We start from the raw sequence: 18727 nt of genomic DNA, 5'->3' as shown, positions 1-18727 counted from the left end.
ACACATGTTAATTGATTTCAGTTCACACCACACACTTGAATGAAGTAAAAACTTCAAAATGTAACAACACTGAAACATTTGGTGCCTACGAACATTATCTCGGTCAATTCTGTTCCAACACAGAACAAGCACTCCGGTTCACAACCCCTGCCGCAGGCATCATTACCGACCTTCAGAATAGGGTCACATTCATTTTAATTTCCGAGGCTGCTTTCAATATTCGTGTGCAACGTAAAACATAACATTAAACGGAGGAGTTGTTTCCGCACTAGAGTTTTAATATGAAGTTTTATTTTCTGCTTGTTGGCCTGTTTGTATGGTAAGGGGGGCAGTGGGAAATCAGGACAGACTGGCACGATCTTTAATGTGCCGTAAAAAAACACGTATTGCTGTTCTCCATCAATAGTCTTTATCCTGAGATGCACTGTTACGCGTTTAAATGACCGCAACTTTAAATTACTGCCCAGTATTCTCAGAACAGGCATCGAGTGAAACCAGCTTCACGAATCACTTTTGTAGCGATATCTACGCTACGGTAGCACTTCGAGCCTTCAGCGCAGCGGCGCCGCCGACCTGTGGCTGCACCGCCACCCTGTAGCTACACTGCCACCCCGTGGTTGCGCCGCCGCGCTCTCACTTGGTTGGTTCCGTGGTGCGAAGCAGCTGCCTGCGGAACGGCGCCATGGCTGATCACGTGGTTCGTCACCTGGTTGGTCAAGTGGCCAGCAACGTGGCGCAGAGTATCTGCTGCTGTCGGCGGCACAGCTGTGCGCATGCTCCGTGTCAAGTGGGATGAAGATGAAGAAGGAACGCCCAGCGAATTCAACTGAGCGAATTTCATTCGGCCAGCTGTAGCAATCGGGTACCTCTCCAGGTTTAACCACAGCTAAATCACCGCCAGTTTTTCTACTATCAAAGAGGCCATTCGCATCATGGTCGCTTAATAATTTAGAATTTTATTTTGTCTTTACTCAATGTCTTATATATGTTGATGATAACGAAATCAATAAAAATCCTAATACAGGATAAAATGCCAGTCTGGTTCCTTGCCGTGCCCAGCTCCAGCAGCAGCCAAGGATGGTATTTAGACGCAGCTGTCGTTTCACACGCCCCTGTCAGGTGCCCCACCTCACTGCCAAGCAGTAATGAGCACCCCAGGAAGTGCAGCTCCTTGTCCTTAACCCAGCCCCCAGCAGCATGCTCAACACGCTGTCCACGGCTAAAACCACGCGGGGTCCTCTCAGCAGCCTCTCCCGGCGCCCAAGCACGTACGGAGTGCCGCCAGGTTTGTTGATGGCATCCTTCCCATTAGCAGATCCGCCCGAGAACAGCATGTTTCCATGGCCGAGATAGCTAGGAAAAATGAGAAGGCAACAGTGCCGTTTAGAAAGCGTTAGTGTTGGGGTACCAAGCAGAAAACCACTTTTACGAAGTCGTTTACGTTTTCAGAGGACTTCTGTAGCATTATTAGTGGCAATTCAGACAGGATTCTTTTATTTTTGTCCATTTCTCTTTACTATCTATTTAAAAGTGGCAAGCAACACCTGAGTCCTTATATTATTAGAGTAGCAAAGAAAAGGGACGAAAAATGTGTACTAGCAGCCGAAAAATTTCAGTGGAGAATCACACTTTTTTGCGCGGTGGTCGTTACGAGCACAGAATGCAGAGGCGAAAAATAAAGAGGAGAATTAACGTGCAAAAGGAACTCAACAAATAAATACAATGACTTTGCGAGTATCTCGACGAACGGTGTATCACAAGACAGTAAAGATCACATTGCGGTTGCTACCACATTTGATATGCTATACCGCGGCTTAAATGTAAAGAAATTATGTAAACTTAAAAGATCCCTGTAATTTCAGAACGTTAATATTATGTATAGTTTTCTTAATCTGCGGAGGCTAATGAAAGCCATAATAAAAGGTGTCACAAAAGTTCACAGATCAAACCTGCCTGCTTTTAACTGAGTGGTCAAGAATCCTTGCGTCGGCACAGTTCGTGTTGCAATTTATTGTTTTCTGCAAGATATTTGATGAAATTGAGGAAGTATTTTCAAGAGCACATTTTGCACTCCGAACTTTAGCAGCCATAGTGATACTCTAAGATCCAATGCTGCCCAGGGTTAACATCAACGTGTCCGATTTTCTGCCCTGCCTTGCGGGTAACGTAGCAAAAAGCAAGTGGCGTCGTCCTCACTTCCAGACTCAACTTTAGCCTAGCATATTAAAAATAGGGCATACGTGTAAGCTTTTCAGCGCTTCGGCTCTTTTGGCGAGACCCTGATATTGCCAGTCGCTACGTTTGCTGCACCGCACAGGATCATAACATATTTCTCCTCCAATTTACATTATTTCCTTCCAATCCAGACAGCCCATGGAATGCATCTATTTATTCTCCTTAGAACTCGCTGTGACGTTTTCAAATTCTGGCTACATAGCAGTACTTAGTAAACATCTTGCAAGTCCTCCCAGGTGTCACAAAATGGTCTGCATTCTACAGTAGATATCTGAGGCCAGTCGTGATTCATGTTTTGTACGCAAAAGCTCACAAATGGCCTGCCACGGATGCATGGCATTAAATCAGCAATATTTTTCGCGAAAATAGTATTACGTGCGATAACGTGCGAGTGATCTACACGAACATCTTGCATGCTTCATAAATTGAATTGAATTGAATTGAGTTTATTTCCGTTCGAAACAACGGAGGGGGCTCGAACAAAAAGTGAATCAAGTCCACTTGACTACGTTCGAGCCCCCTTTACATGGCATTTGGTGAGGACAAAATTTTAGTAAAACAACAGATACATTTACAGATTGCAGAATAGAACAAAAAAAAATGTTAGTTATGCACAGAAAATCTTACAAAATAATTTACACAATGCCAATATGCAATTCTAAGTGCAGGGTTCATAGAAATAAGTACATATAAAAATAATATGGGGGAACAAGGCAAAAGAAGTATTAATTACACAGAACAAGCTCGACAAGACAATTCACACAGTGAAATTATACAATTGTAGATAGAATATGTACAAAGCAAGTTAGGAAATAAAATAACGATGAAAGTATTTATTGCACCGCAGCAGAAGCCTAATACAATAAGGCAATGAGAATGATGACATCAGTTAAAAGTGGGCAGTATTGTTCGTGAGAAAAGCCTTTACCTTGGAAATGTTAGTGCGGTTGATGTCAATTTGATTGTAGTGAAGTGTGTTTAGTTGGAAGTGAGTGGCGCAATATTTGTTGTCCTAGCTTTGTCCGGGAAAAAGGAATTTCCCAAGGCTGTGAAAATCGCAAGTCACGGCAACTTGTTGACTTGCTTATTTGTGCTATTGCATTGAATTCTAGCTGGTTATTTCGGAGTTGTTGTTTGTATTTTTTTACCAATATCAGCGAGTATAAGCAATGCACACTTGTTATCTTAAGCTGAGTAAAATATTCTTCTGTATGTGCTTGTGGATCGGCCCCTACAATATGACGAACGGACTTTTTCTGCAGTACATGTATGCGATTTAGATTAGTTGAGGTTGTTGTACCCCATACAAGAAAGCAATAGTTTATATGAGAACATAATAATGCATTGTATATGTGTAGTTTCACGGCTTGCGGTAAGAACGAGTGAAATTTTGCCAAAGTTCCAACTGATTTAGACATCTTTGTTAAAATATAATTGACATGGTTGTCCCATGACATGTTTTTGTGCAGATATACTCCTAATGTTTTAATTGTGTCTACGACTTGTATTGCCTCTGATCCTAATGTAATATCAAAAGTGTGCGGTATCTGAAACTGCCTGGGCGAAAAAATGACGGCTTTTGTTTTTTTAGCATTCCAGTTTGCTTGAGTCAATTTAAAACGGAAAGCCTTGATGGTTACTTCATTAATGTTTTGAATTTTTCTAACCGGAAAAGTTATGGTATGGGTACGTTTAGGGGACGTTGTGCTAAGCAAGAATATCGGCAAGTGATCACTGATATTGCACGAAAGTGCTCCTCCTAATACTTCATCTTCAGGTAAATTTGTGATAAATAAATCTATTAGTGTGCTTGAGTTGATTGTTATCCTTGTGGGCATGTGAATCATGTTACTGAAGCCATGAGAGGCGAGTGCTATTTGGAATAAGTGTTCCGAGGTAGACGAGTTGAGTAAGTCTATGTTGAAATCTCCCCCTAGAATTAATGTGTAGTTATTTTTATTAGTGAATTCGAACAAGGCTTCAAGGTGATCTATAAAACCCCCCACACACCCATGTGGCGGCCTGTACGCTACAGCAAAAATATATGGCTCATTAACTACAGCTAAACATTCAATGCAGTCATTAATTACTGTGAACTGCTTAAGTAGGTCACACTGAATGTATTTTTTTATGTTCAGTTGTACTCCTCCACCCCGTGATTTGGAGCGGTTCAAGGCAAATGTCTGATAATTGTTGTCTGATATGGCATCACAGTCTGCAGTAGACCACGTCTCTGTTAGCATAATAACATCGAAAGTAAACTTAAACTGAGCAAGAAATGTAGTCAGGACATCTTCATTCTTGCGGCTTGATCTTATATTCAAGTGAAAACACTTGATACCCTTTATATTTCTAGTTTTGATAAGATCGCCAACCTCAGCAGGCTGTGAAGCCATTTCGAACGATGAAGTAGTATAGGCAGGCTGTACTTTCCGTTCTACTGAATCTTTTGAATGTCGTTTTCACATTGGACACGAAGAACTTTTGATGTTTCATGTTTCCGCGCAAATACTTTTCCATCATGAACCCACACAAATTTCCAATCGTGTTCCTTTTTCTGTTTTTTTGCCAAGCTAAGGAGCTTCTTCATGGTAGGGCAGAGGTGCTCATTAATATACACAGTTTCAGAGCCATCAAATCCAAGGTCTTTGTTCGTTAGGTTAGTCTTTTTGGCTTTTGCGAGTGCAATGTCGCGCTTAGCACGAGACTTAAATTGAATGATTATATTCCCTCTTTTGTGGTTGTCACGAGCGGGGACGCGGTGACATCTTTCGATATCATTCTCAGAGATGGTTTCACTGATAGCATCTCCAATCTTGGAAAGGATTGATGGTATGCTTTCGTCTGCTTGCTGTACTACTCCTTGAATTTCTAGGTTCGTGCTCCGTGAGTACTGTTCCAGTAACACTACACGTTTTTCAAGTTCCTCATTTCTTTTCTCTAGAACCGCACATCTTGCCTCAGAAGTGGCTTTTTCAGTGCTCAGATTCGCATTTTTTTCCACTTCTTTTGCAAGTTGTTGTTTTAGCGTCTCGATTTCAGCATGCGCAAAATCAAGGCTGTCGGTCAAACTTCTTTGCTCATTTCGAAGCTCTCGGATATCAGTTCGTACGTCCCTTTCGAGCGACAAACGTGCAGTTTTAATTTCCTGCTGAAAGTTTTCCTTTAACTGAGCGAACTCTAGCTTTAGCTCTTCTTTTATCTTGGCTAGTTCCTTTGCCATCGGGACTAGGCTCGCTACAGCAGATAAGGATACACACACACCCCCTGATGCACGCACGCACAGCGACACACACAGCTGCTATCAACTTGGCAATGACGACGACCAGAAGGGCAATAAGGTTTAGAAATAAAGTCGTTACACTAACCTGCAAAATGCAAGCGGTATATTCAGTCGGTGTGCTTCTTTGTCCTCGCCAATGCCAAGTGAGGGCCTCCGGCAGGCGGTGGCGGGTTATGTAGCTTCGGCAGCTGTGACGATGATGTAGGCCGCGTACTCGGCGCTACATCATCACTTGTGGCGGTGGCCCAGTTAAAGCTTCATACAACATACCAGGAGTGGTATATGATTCTTTAAGGTAAGTCGTTTCATTCTGTGCTTCCTTACGTGCTAGTTTTTTCTAATGTGTATTTAAGTGTGATGAAAGATTTTGTATATATACACAGTCAATATTGTGTTCCATGTTTCCTTGCACTTGTCTTTGTATACACCAAACAAAGAAAGAGCAGCGAAGGAAATGTACTGTCTGGCCGGAATCAAACGCGAATATCACATCTGAGCAAAGCAAATGGTTTGCCTTTTTGCAGTTGGCTTCTGTTTACAAGGGGTGTCATTCATATTTCTGGGTAAAGGTTGTACCAAAGTATACATTCATGCACCCGTTGGAAAGAGCTTCTCGCGGCGAAGTACGGCATATGCATGTTCGCCTCTCATTCCTACTTTACTCTACAGAAAAAGTACAATTTCTCGTATCGGTTGTAGATTATTTCATTTGTAGAAAGACTGAATCAATAGAAGACGTCTCTCTGAACTCTCAGGAAGGCACGTTCTTGCTCCTGAGTCTACACAGCATGTCGTATAGGCTCGCATGGCTGCGCGCCACACAGACATTTAGGCCCGCCAGGGCCGGCAGTATTTCCGCCAGACGGCGTGTAGATGGGCTACGACACTCGATCGAATGTAAGCATTGTTGTATTTACAGATTTTTTTTTCCGGTTCACCAGTTGAAGTGGACCTCTATCCGTCTTAAAAAATTCTGGCATGTTTTCGGCCGTGAAATATTTACTGAAGTTACATTTAAATGATTTAGGAGCGAGGATGGTTAATCTCCCTGAGCACAGAACAGCGTGACGGAAAGGAGTTTTAAAACTGAGCAATCGAAACTGAAAAAACCGCGGAGGGCAATATTCCTAAATGCACCACCGTACGGATACACAAATTCTAATCAAGCTAATTAATGAACTTCGTCTAAGCAGAAAGGAAGCGTGGCTGAAAATTATTTAAGGAGGAGGACGGAAAACTTTGTAAATAAAAGACTTTCTTGAGTTTCTTGAGATTATGGGTTGTGTCCATATTCCACGGATCCACTCTCGTTAGCTTTCGTACGCACCTGTGGAATGAGTTCCAGTCAGTTATCCAGGTAATTGCTGGTAAACAGTCTCTACCACCGCTCAAAAGACGTGTTTTCATTCTTTAAGATTGTTTGTATTGGCCTCATATCACCACGAATTGTAGAAGAGTGTAGGGCAGGCCTAGCAATGTTAGATTTATAAAATGCAGACTATGCAGGTTATTTTCCTCAAGACAAAATGCAGAGGCTTGTTTCCCGCCCTGAAAAAGCCATATTAGGGGATCCTTAAGACTCGCCTTTAAGGGTAGAACGCGATAGCTTATCGGGTCCTGTTTGCACCGCCTACTCAACACTCACATAAATGCTTATATCACAATTAGCATACTCATAACCACTCACGTACGCATTAGTACATGCCTCTAAGACAGTTCACCAAGTTAAAGTCCACAACGCCCTCACTAGCTCCGCGTTTATTCAGCTTGCGCCAATGAGCCTTCGTATCCTATAGGTAGCCCGCACGCATGTCGCAGTCCGAAAGCCTTGGCTTCGATTCCCACCAAAACTCAAGCTAACCCCGTTTTTTTTTTCTTTTCAGCCCAATTACTTTCCTTTGGTTAAAGAAACTTCTCTAAGAAATTTCGCGTCAATTCGAATATGCTTTCGTTTGTTCGTGTATTTTATTAATTCTTTGTTTCCATCGGAAGTTTTCGCCACGGCAAACAATGCCAGCTTTAATGCAGCTCAAGACCCTTCACGCTGCCACGTTAAATAGTTTAAGCCCGGCAGCTAGCGACAAAGCAGAAGAAATGACAGAAGTGCGACAACAGTCGAGGTACACAGAGGACTAAGAAGTGCGACAACAGTCGAGGTACACAGAGGACTAAGGCTGGGCTGGAAATATCCACAGCTGTTGTTCATGATTTGTGTGATAAATAATTAGAGATGGTTACAAAAATTATTTTGACTATAAGCTCTCGCACAAATTAGGCGGAACTGTCGCAGAGCAGAGGCTCCCGAGTGTTATGTCTGCGGACGGTATTGTTACTGCTAGCTAATAAAGAGAAAAGCCTACAGACTATGGTTAATACTTCTGGAGAAGTTTTATGCTTCATTTTTAACGCTACTGAGGCAGTTTTTAGGATATTTAAAGATCCCACAGATCAGATGCTTACAGTACATGGCTATAAGATACGCAGGTCGGCGGTATAAAACTATCTCCTGGTTTGGGTTAAGGAATCAGAGTTGCGGAAAAGGACTAGTTAGCGAACCAGTACGCATGTAGAACACCAGTCGGAGACATAGCGGTATAAATGACAGGTAAAGACGCACAGGGCAAAAACTAGATTAATTCTATGGAAAAAAAGCAGACTAGACCTTTATAGAAAATTTTAATTACAGATTCGGAGGAAATGGTTTATGGCAACACAATAGGCACCGCTCTACTCTTTGAAGCAATAACCTATCATGATATTCATTTTGGCCATTGCTCTCTTCAGGAGGACAGTTGCATCCGTACTTTGCTGTCGGCGAACTAATGGCTGCACCCAACAGGACCATTTGCTGCGCACTAACAGTTAACACCCTATGCGTTCAGTCTTAAGAAGTAACGGCTGTGGCCAATGCGTTGGTCACCGAGAGGATGCACGCCTTACTGCTTTTCATACGTTTCCTCTCCGACCATAGCAGCGGCGGTAACGGTGGCAAAACGCATCGCAGAGCTTGTGCTGAAAATCCGCTTCCAATCGACTCTGCCCGTGGTACGCATATTAGTGAAAGGTGGTGCATTGTACGACTCAGACGCTGATTGGCAACTCATTCCATGATTTAAACCCTGAAAGTTGCGACTGCAGCCACAACTCGCGGTGTGCTGTGGCACTGGTTTCGAAATGAGATCCGCTGCTTTTAGGCTTTCTAGACAACAGCAGGCGCTCTGTTTAGTGCTGTCAGAGATGCAACGCAAACCTGAAACTAGCATCCGGTGTAAGAGGGTAGGGCGGAACGATTAAAGGACCGCGAACAATATCAGCACTTTTTATAGCGATAACTGCATTACAGTACCTATCGAGGCTTCAGTGTGGCGGCACCGCCACCGCCACGTGGTCACATGGTTGGTCACGTGGTGCGGAGCAGCTGCCGGCGGCGCGGCGCTGTGGGTGGTCACGTGGTTCGGCAGGTTGTTGGTCACGTGACCAGGCATGTTGGTTGGCCACGTGGTGTGGAGCAGCTGCTGCTGCCGGCGGCGCGGCGCGCCGGTAAAACAAAGCTGCAACTGCTGTGCACATGGACCATGTGAAGTGGGACGAAGATGAAGGAACGCCCAGCCAAACGGAGCGCCGAAAGACTGACTTTGCAATTCAGCTAAGCAAGTTCCACTCGGCCAGCTGTAGCTATCGCGTCAATCTGGGTTTAACCAGAGCTAAACCACCACCAATTTTTTTTCGGATCCCACACTCACAAGGAACTAGGCAGCAGCAGCAGCAGCTCGCTCTCAAGACGCTTGTCCGAGTTATCATTCAGCTGGAGGCAGCTGGCACGTCTGTGTTTCCTGCTGATAGGCCAGTCCTGTTTGAAACCTTGCTGCCGTGCTGATCGCGACCAGGTGTAGTTCGAGCGCGGGTTCTCTGCTCCAGGCTCCGGTCAGCGCCTGAAAGTCGTAGGCGTTGACCAACAACGAGACGAACCACGTGACCAGCCACGGCGCCGCGCCGCCGGCTGCTCCCCCGAACCACGTGACCACGTGGTGGATGCGGCGCCGCTATGCCCTGGCTGCGCCGCCTAAAGCCCCTCACTAGACAAAAAGTAACTACGTTTGCTCCCTACTCTTCATAGGCCGGAGCTCCTTCTCTCGGCTCCTTCCGGGCGCCGACGATGGCGGAACCTAAGCAGGGGGATACTAGCAGACGCTCCCAACGTCGCCTTTTGGCGCGCAGCAGACTGCGCGCCCGAATAAATTTTGTGTAGCGTTTTTTGCCTTGGCTTCGGTCGAAATGACATGATGACAAAGAAGATCTAAAAATCTATTACTGAAATAACTGCCGTGACCAACGCTGCGTTGCTTTATCGAAGCTTTTTGTCCTGCGATTGCTTTCATTGTCGACCATACGTTGTAAGTGGCGTGCGCGAGCGAGTTCGCGGCACTATAGCGAATATACTCAGCGCGTTGGTGCTCCCAACGCTCGCGCTTTGGCGCGTAGTGGACCTCGCGCAGAAACGAATTTTGGTTACATTTTCTTCCCCTGACTTGGCCGCATGGCATGGGAGATACAACAATACCTTACCAAAATAACTGCCCCTACCCACGTTGCACTGCTTTATCTGAAATTTCTTACTGCGATCGCTTTGATCGCGGTGCTCACGGTGGAAGCGGAGTGAGCGAGTGAGCTCGCGGCACTATAGTGAATGTCTCGCTGTAGTGCTTTTCAACCGGCGTGTTTTGACCAGTCTCATTAAGAAAGAGGAATTTGACCGACATGCGACTAGATTTGCGGCCTAGGTTTTATTTGAATCGACGGTGGTTTAATGCTCCTATAGCATATTCTCTCAAAGGCGTGTTCGCTGGTGCAACGGGCTGCGCTTTTCAGTGTGTAGATGATTACCCGTCTCAATTTTAATTGTTTCAGTGCAGGAAAGCTTGGAGAATATTTTAGATTTAATATACCTCGGACACCTCGCAGGCTACCGTTAAATATATCCGTCTGACGGTAGCCACGTAATGTTTGTTTGTAAATAGGCGAATACGATGCCCTATAGTTGCGCACAGTAACACAGTAGGGATCAGAGCTTTTATATAGGGTTAATAGTTTGGGTTGATTAACAGCAACCAAAAAAGACATTTAAACGCTGTATCATGAACTGCTACAGCACCGCAAGAATCATTCGAATGCTGCTTGTTTACGTGATTATCATCTTCGGTCAGCATATCCAATAATGGCTTGTAAGAGAACATTGCCTTCCCTCTTGTAACCTCTATGCCTTACGCGCTGTAGCCTGGACTGCCGCAGTTAATAAATCGCTTTCGGTTGAAGTAGCGTGCAAAAGAAAAACAACTAAAATGCTGTGAAATCAAAACTCGAATTTACTCAGCTTTCCCTAAAGCAAACACGTTGGTTCGTTTTGGAAGTTGCTTGAAGTGAAAATTGAAAAAACAAGAAGAAAATGGGAGAAAATAAAGTGGGGTAAGTCTCCCGTATTTCCGCTGAAACATTGTCAATGCCTCGAAACCAAACCTTTATAACCTCACCAGCTTTAAGCAACTATCCTTTCGGACAGTTACGAGAAATATGTTTTTGCAAGGTTTGTTATGGTAACAAGCAATCACGTGATTACAAAGTAGTACGTCGTATGGTGTTAGGTTCCGGGCATTCCCATTCCTCGGAGTGGGCCACATTCGATGCTCATAAAGGCTTGCGTTCTGCATCCGGCCTTAATTTCTTTATACTGTAATTCCGAAAGACATGGCTCTCAAACTGGTCTTCGGTGAAGTGATCCTAAGACGAATAAAGTAAGATTTTTATCACACAAACTTACGAGGAACAATACAAAGCACGAAAAATATGTAGACAGCGCGATCTTTGATAACATGAAAAACATGTACAAGTGTTAGCACAGTAGCAGGCCCCACAAAAGCCCGTTGCCAAACAGGGACGTTGGAAATCGTCAGGATCAGTGAGCGCACACCTGCGTTGGTGATTCATTTGACAACATCTATCCCCGTTACAAAGTTCCTCGCAGCGTGACTTTTGCGCAAATTCTCGGCAGTGACGACGGCCTTGAATCGGAAATGTCTACAACTATGTTTAACGGTGGTCCTCGTTTGCATTCTCAGTTGTGATCCTCGCGGATATCGAGTGTTCAAGCGTAAGTTCTGTTACTGTGCACAGCAACGAAGGTTTTTGTATGAACCCAGCCTGACAAATACGCTGAGCAATGCGTGCAACATGAAAGCTAGACCTGAATCACGAGCAGCATGAACAGCGGAGGCTTCAACCGCGATAACCACCCCTTTGGCGCCGAGTTCATGAGCGACGGAGTCCAACTGCAACAAAACAAATACGTCCAGTGATGCGCCCAACATGAAAGATCGACCTGCACCGCGAGCAGCATGAACAGCATGAGCTCAAACAGCGAGAACCGCCCTTTCACTATTGAACTCCTAAGCGAAGGAGTCCATCTGTAACGACACAAGCACGGCAAGCAATGCGGGTAACGTCAAAGCTAGAGCTCTATTGCGAGCATCATATTCAGCGGGTATCAAACAGTGACAAGCGCCTCTTTGGTTTGTGGCTCGTAAGCGAAGGAGTCTAACTGCGAGAAAAATCCCTGCAGCAATGGAAGCTAGACCTCCAACGCGAGCGACGTAAACATGGTGGCTACAAAAATATGAAGCGTAACTATCGAGTCCAGCCTCCGAACGAGTCTGGCTGCAACCACGTCGACACGCCACGATATACGCACATCATCAAGGCTGCACCTGCAGAATCTAGCATAGCTGGCACGGTGGGCATAAGACAGCAAGAAGCACAACCTTCGTAGCCTGCGAGCGAGCAAGTCCATCTACAACAATGCCAAACAGCATTTACTGCGAAGAGAGACTGCAGTCGCTCGCGCTTCACACCAAATCACCGAAAAAAAAAGCGACTGACGACTGAAGAACGGCCACTCACCCCACAAGGTCCTGGATCCAGCACATTGTCAATGCGTTCCTGGCCGATCTTACGAAGTCAAACCCTTGGGGCGAGAGCATTGCTTTTTCTTCGGTTCTTGCATGCATACGCGCAAAAGAATCTCGACGTCGCCGCAACGCGTAGACGCAGTTAAAGATGGAAAAACACTTCCCACAAAAAACGTTGCACAGAAAGAAAACGAAGCACAATTCCTCCCGTGACAATGGCGACGGTTGTGCTGTGGAGCAAGAAAGCGCACGCTAACACATCACAAGGGCACCTCGGCCAATGGGAGGCTCGATTATCCGGCGGAGCAAGGAGAGGAGTTTAGACGGAAAGTTCAAAGCTTTGCTTTAATTTTGCTTCATTGTGGGGCTTTAGCGCCGCCACCGCCACGGCGCTGGCACGCTGAAGGCTCGAAATGTTACCGTAATGTAGCTATGGCTAGAAAATGACCCCGCAGGTGGTCTGTTTCCAGAATAAATAGAACTTGCTGAAAGGAATATGATTTATGCTTAGCAAAGTTAAAATAAATACTCGAGGTTGAGCCATAGAGCGGGGAACAATATGTCGGTGGTTTCACCCATCAGCTGCGTAACACTTTGAAGCATCCAGTATACAATGCAAAAGAACTGAAGTTGGGCTAGTTGGTATAGATTCATCTTGAAATAATCGTAGCAGCACGAAAAAAAACGGGGACGAAATAGACACACAAACGCCGACTGCCCACCGCCCGTTCTTAATGCCTCCCAGAGCTGAATTTATTTTCGCTAGAGGGCACAAGTAGCCAGCCCAATAAATGATTTGTAGTCAGGGCATTCGATATTTGTCCATCTGCTTGACACCCCACCATGGGATATATGCGAGGCTGCCTAATCAGTTTAAATTACGTCATGCTATCACTGTTTTTATTTACGTTCAAAAATTTTATCAAATCCTCTGTAGCGTTTTCGACAGTTCATTTATGTGCAGCCCATTAACTTTGAAGGTAAATATAATGCTTCCCCGACCTGCGGTGCATCAGGTGCTAAAGAAGAGGACTTGCAGTAAGCGATGAGACAAGACCAAGCAAGCTGTTATACGGAATCGCATACGTGTTGCCGCGAAAGCGTCAGAGGACCTCATGAAACCAGGCAGCATCGTAAATCGCCTCCAGAATGATGGAAGTTCAGCAACGAAAAGCACAGTCACTAGGACATGATTAGCCGTTGTCGATTAAAAACTTGAAATGCTCTGGAACCAAATCATAATTTCGCACTAGTTTGTCGCTGAAGACAACCACTTGGTTATCTGCAAACTTTGTAGTTTCTAAGTGATCGTCAGCTACGTAAACCTTGAAGGAGATAGTATTACGATGAATAAATTGCCTGGGAAACCAGCAAATGCAATTGCATTTATAAAAATTTGGAAAAGCTATATTGACATGAAAGCCAGTAGAGTGGCTCCACATGGCAAAGCCAGGCATGTCTCTTTTTGCGCTGCTCAACTTTTGCTTTTTTGCTCGTTTCTGTTTTTGAGCAACACCGATTTTAGGAATTAACTTCTTTTTAAGTTTTTGTCATACTTCCCGGCCCCCTACCTTTTATGCTGTCACTTTTTTTATACGAATATTGTATTTCATACTACCAACTCTACTCCAGTACGACAGTTTTTGTATTAATGACTTGTACATAGAATCCCCTTCCTTAAAAACAAGGCAAGGAAGGCTATGCGTCCCTTTTGAGCGCGCAGGGGTGCCCTATGTAACCAAAAATTAATCTGGTATTTCTTTTAAGAGAAATAATATTCGCTAAAAGATTTATTGAATAAATGTAAAAATTAAAACCTAAAATACGGCTCCCAATTGTATCTAAGATGATTGTCATATTCATGGTCCTCATCCAGCGCACAAAATAGATGTGCCCTCTACCTCATAACATAAGCTTAGAACATGTCAGTTTATATTCCCTACTTCGGGATTATATTCAGGCACGCGTCTTCAGGCGAAAGAGGTACTCCAGCTCGGTTTAATGCTTTCTCTAAAGCCCCGTTAAGGTGGAAAAACTCTACGATGCGTGAGTTAACCTCAATCATGTATATTTTTCTTTTCCCCTTTGCCCAACCAGTCATTGCGGTGACGTTTCATTTGATTGGCGACTTTTTTTCTCAAGATACAACATTGGCTAGAGGTCATGCCATCCAGGTTTTTTTTTTTATATGGAAAATCGCATACCTCGTTTTCGCATATTTATAGATAATAATGGATAACCTTTTTTTATCTAAGAGCGTAAATAATTGTTTGCGAGCATTCCGGATTAAAATCCCGTACACTTTTACGCTCCATTACGGAAGGCACTGCTGTGTTGCGCCTCATCCCAGAAAGGAAAAATAACGCATCCACATCCAGCAATAATGGACAAAGGCATATTTCTACGGGAAATAGTTTATGAACACAGTTTTCATATTTTTTAAGATATCACTGAAATAATCAAAATATCCGCAGAAGTCCGAGCGCCAGACGTGCATTTTTTTGCCATCTTTGTTTTTGCTACCGCCAAAAACGTTCCCGATTATTTTTTTTATGGCAGTCTCGATTGCGCATTACTCGCGATGAAAAAACGTCAATAGAAACATATTACTACGCATTGAAAGAATGGACCATTACCTTCAATATTTCAATAACAGCACCTTACTATCTTCAACTATTCGAATATTTGTAAAAGAATGCTGCACTTGGTCTCTTTTGTGTGCCAAAAAAATATTCTTTCAAACACTGGAGCAGTGCTTTCTGGTGATGTTGACTGTCTCTGAGCAGGCGCCCAAAGATTGCTTACCTGTGTCCCTTCCACCCAAGCCGCGCCCTCCTTCGTCTTCCATTTGGCTGTTAACCATGTGGTCATCTCTTAGCGCGAGACGTTGCGTTCCACGCCTGACAGCGGCAGCAAGAACACCGTGCAGCTGCTGCTGGTCCACGAAAGGGCCGACTGCCGAAACTATCCCGTCAGGATCACGCCGAGCCACGTCAGGTGCCTGCGGCTCAAGCCCGCCTGGACGAAACTCCTCTTCCCGCCGCGGATGGCAGGATAAGATCCGAATCCCAAGCACCATGACCATGTCTTGCAATCACGGCCTGCAAAGAGGACGCAGCATGAGGCCTGTGTTATTGCCAGAAGACCAAAAACCAGGCTCGGTGTGGGCCCCTGCCTTATACGGCTGCTGGCGATGGCAGGTCGAGGAGAACCCCGGCGGAAGGCGATTAGGGAGAGCAGCGAACGCTATGGCCACCGTGTTCGCGGTTCTCAGCCCCGGTAGGCTTAGCGCTGGTGCGATGGTGCTACGCAGGAAGAGTCGAAAGCAGGATGATGCTCACCACGTCCAAGAAGAGCCAGGGGTACGGTATGCAATGCGGAATAGGGCGAGACTGTGAAGCGCAAACGGCAATGCTGCGTTTGGATGATGAGGGTAGTTCTGTGGCGACGGAGCCAGCAAAAGCGCAGGTGCACGCAGCAGGCTGAAGACGTAGGGCGAGCTGGTCGTGCCAGCGTTCAGCACGCGCTACTTCTTCGTAGTCATGGGTGCGAGCTCTCCCGCCACCGTTCATTTTGCCACAAGGTAGTCAAAGCGCGTGCGATTATATATGGGCCAAAGTGGAAGGGCCTCATGTAGGCTGCAAAGTAAAACAGTCGAACGGCGTAAATAATCTACCAATCTCGAGTATAAGAAAAAAACCAAAGGGATTGAATGCAACACAAGGTAAGTGGCGAAGTGTATTCAAGAAACAAAGCATGCAGGTAGCCCAGGGACATCCTGAATTTCTTTTACAACAACCTATTGATTTTATTTCCTAGTCTCGAGTAAGAGAAAAAGTCTCACATTTCGTTTTATATTCACTAAAACTTTTGCTACACCGAGCGATTTTTTGTGCTTTTTAGATATTTATTTAAAAATGCGACCGATACGTCGGCGGGGCTTTAGCATGAGATTTCTATAAAACAAAAAGCGCATTGTCTACAGGACTGTGCTAAATAATGAGACGATTACTTAATTAACTAATCACTTTTTATTTTTTCCTCTACGCCAAAAAATATTATGGCAAAACAGAAAGCCACCAGCATTGAAGGTGAACCCCAATTAAAATCCTGCGAATCGGCATTGTGGTTCCAAGTATTAACCGTCAAAAATACGGTTTTTCAAGCTCGCTCAGTTCCTTCCTCGTGTTGCTCACATACAGTGGCGTCGCTGCGCGTGGTATGGTTCCCGAAATCACGTCAACTTCTTCAACACCTAGAAAATACATATTACAAAGGTATTTGCTGATTTAAAGATGCGAGCAACGCCATCTTAATAAAAGGGGGAAGCGGCAAAGCCAGCTCAATTCCACTTTAAGAGTATTTTCGACCCAGAATGCCATTTCAGAAAATTTAAAACGGTAATCGCCTTCGATGTAGACGGCCTTCCATTCACGGCGTTTATTATAATATAATCTTGCTCCTTAAAACCAGACTTTAAAAATTCGTTACTTAATTTCGAAAATTAATCGTCTGGTAATTAATATTTTTCTAATATTGCGTTTACGCAATGATGCCAACCTTGCTGTAAAATCCAATCACACAAACGACACCAAGAAATCGCTCGATGTTTTAAAATAAATTTCAGGAAAATAAGTTTTTTTTTTAAATGGTATGGTTAAAACTTACATCTTTGCTCAAAGGTGTTAAACACACATTGTAAGAAGGAAGGTACACGGTACTGAGCGCCCTCCTTGTGTCTGTGTATTTCACGCCATTACCTAAAGATAAACACTTACCACCTAGCCCAAAAAGGCGTTCGTAGTCAAACCGAGTGGTACGCGCGAATGGACTTGATTAACTGTGTCACACTAATTGAGTGTAGTTATCTTACTTAAGCAATTATAAGAAGCAAATTGTCAGATAATCGAACTTAGTACACACACAAATTTCACACTACTTTTCCGCACTGTTCACAAACACTGTCCTTTCCCTCGGATATCTTCCTTTCTTTCTGTTTTGTAGCGATAGCTAAATTACGGTAGCATTTCGAGCCTTCAGCGTGGAGGCGATGCCATCCAGTGGCGACGCGTAACCCTGTGGCGGCGCCGCCATTGAGTGGCGGCGCGCGAGCCTGTGGCTGTGCTGCCACGCTGTCACGTGGTTGGTCACATGGTGTGGAGCAGCTGCCCGCAACGCGGCGCCGTGGCTGATCACGTAGTTTGTCACGTGGTTCGCACGTCACCAGCCACGTGGTGCGGAGCAGCTGCTCCTGCCAGCGGCGCATCGCGCCGGCGAATCCGAACTGCCACAACTCTGCGCATGCGCCGTGACAAGTGGGACGAAGATGAAGAAGAAACGCTCAGCGAAACGGAGCGGCGAAAGATAGACTTTGCAATTCAACTGAGCAGGTTCCACTCGGCCAGCTGTAGCTATCGCGTCACTCCAGGTTTAACCAGAGCTAAACCACCGGCAATTTTTTTTCTGTTCCTTGCTACATCTGCGTCTCCTCTGAGCACGGTGCCGAAGGCCCATCTGTCAAGATGACGCGGCGTGATTCCGGCGCCGATGGCTCTTGGGCGTCTGAAGCGGGAATGGCGGAGCGCGCCGGCGACGCAAGGCGGAGTCCGTTTCCTGCAACAACAACAGCGGGCAGACCTAGAGAGGGAACATGTGGCAAGAGGCACCAACGCGAGCCTCCCCACTATCCCCACAGCAGTGGTGGCTGCTGTGCAGTCGCGTTGTGAGCGCGCGGGGAAGGGGGTAGGCAGCCACATGGGCGGAGTGAAAACTGAAGCGGGGAAGCGTGGTAGAAGGATGTCGCGGCTGCTCACAAGGCCACTGGAGCAGGCCTTCACGAAGTTAAAGAAGCTGTCTATTATATACTGCCCCAAACGCCTAGCCGATAGGTGAATTTCACGGACTCCAAACATCGCTACAAACACTGTCGAACCTTTTGAAGACCCAGCCAGTTTCTCGCAGCATTGCTTATCTATATTCTTTAGCTACTACACATAGAATTTCATGGATGCGAGCTTACTGTGGCATTCCAGCTAACGAAAAAACATATGAAGTGGCCGGGAAAGGTCTACAGCATCAATAGTACAAGAGTATTCTGTTCACAAAATCAGAGGCGTTCCAACAGGCCAAAAGATAGGCATATGAAGAAAATAAGCCGCCCCGGAACTCGCCGTCACACCCTCACCCATTCCTTTGCGCAGCTGACCCACATCTCAAATGTAGACTACCGCAGTGTCTTCAACGCCTTCTG

General features: G+C 45.2%; 1 long non-coding RNA gene across 1 annotated transcript; it reads right to left on the bottom strand.

The window, feature by feature from the left end:
* Nucleotides 1–941: 941 nt before the first annotated feature.
* LOC144101543 (uncharacterized) lies at nt 942–15984 on the bottom strand. Its single transcript, XR_013308011.1, has 3 exons — nt 15819–15984; nt 15283–15578; nt 942–1353 (listed from the first exon to the last, which is right to left on the bottom strand). It is a non-coding gene; the product is annotated as an uncharacterized LOC144101543 (long non-coding RNA).
* Between the last annotated feature and the right edge of the window lie 2743 nt (nt 15985–18727).

Source organism: Amblyomma americanum, chromosome 1, assembly GCF_052857255.1.
Source record: "Amblyomma americanum isolate KBUSLIRL-KWMA chromosome 1, ASM5285725v1, whole genome shotgun sequence".
Taxonomy (NCBI): Eukaryota; Metazoa; Arthropoda; class Arachnida; order Ixodida; family Ixodidae; genus Amblyomma; species Amblyomma americanum.
Note: the sequence above shows the minus strand (reverse complement) of the source record. Positions and strands in the feature narration are given on the sequence as shown.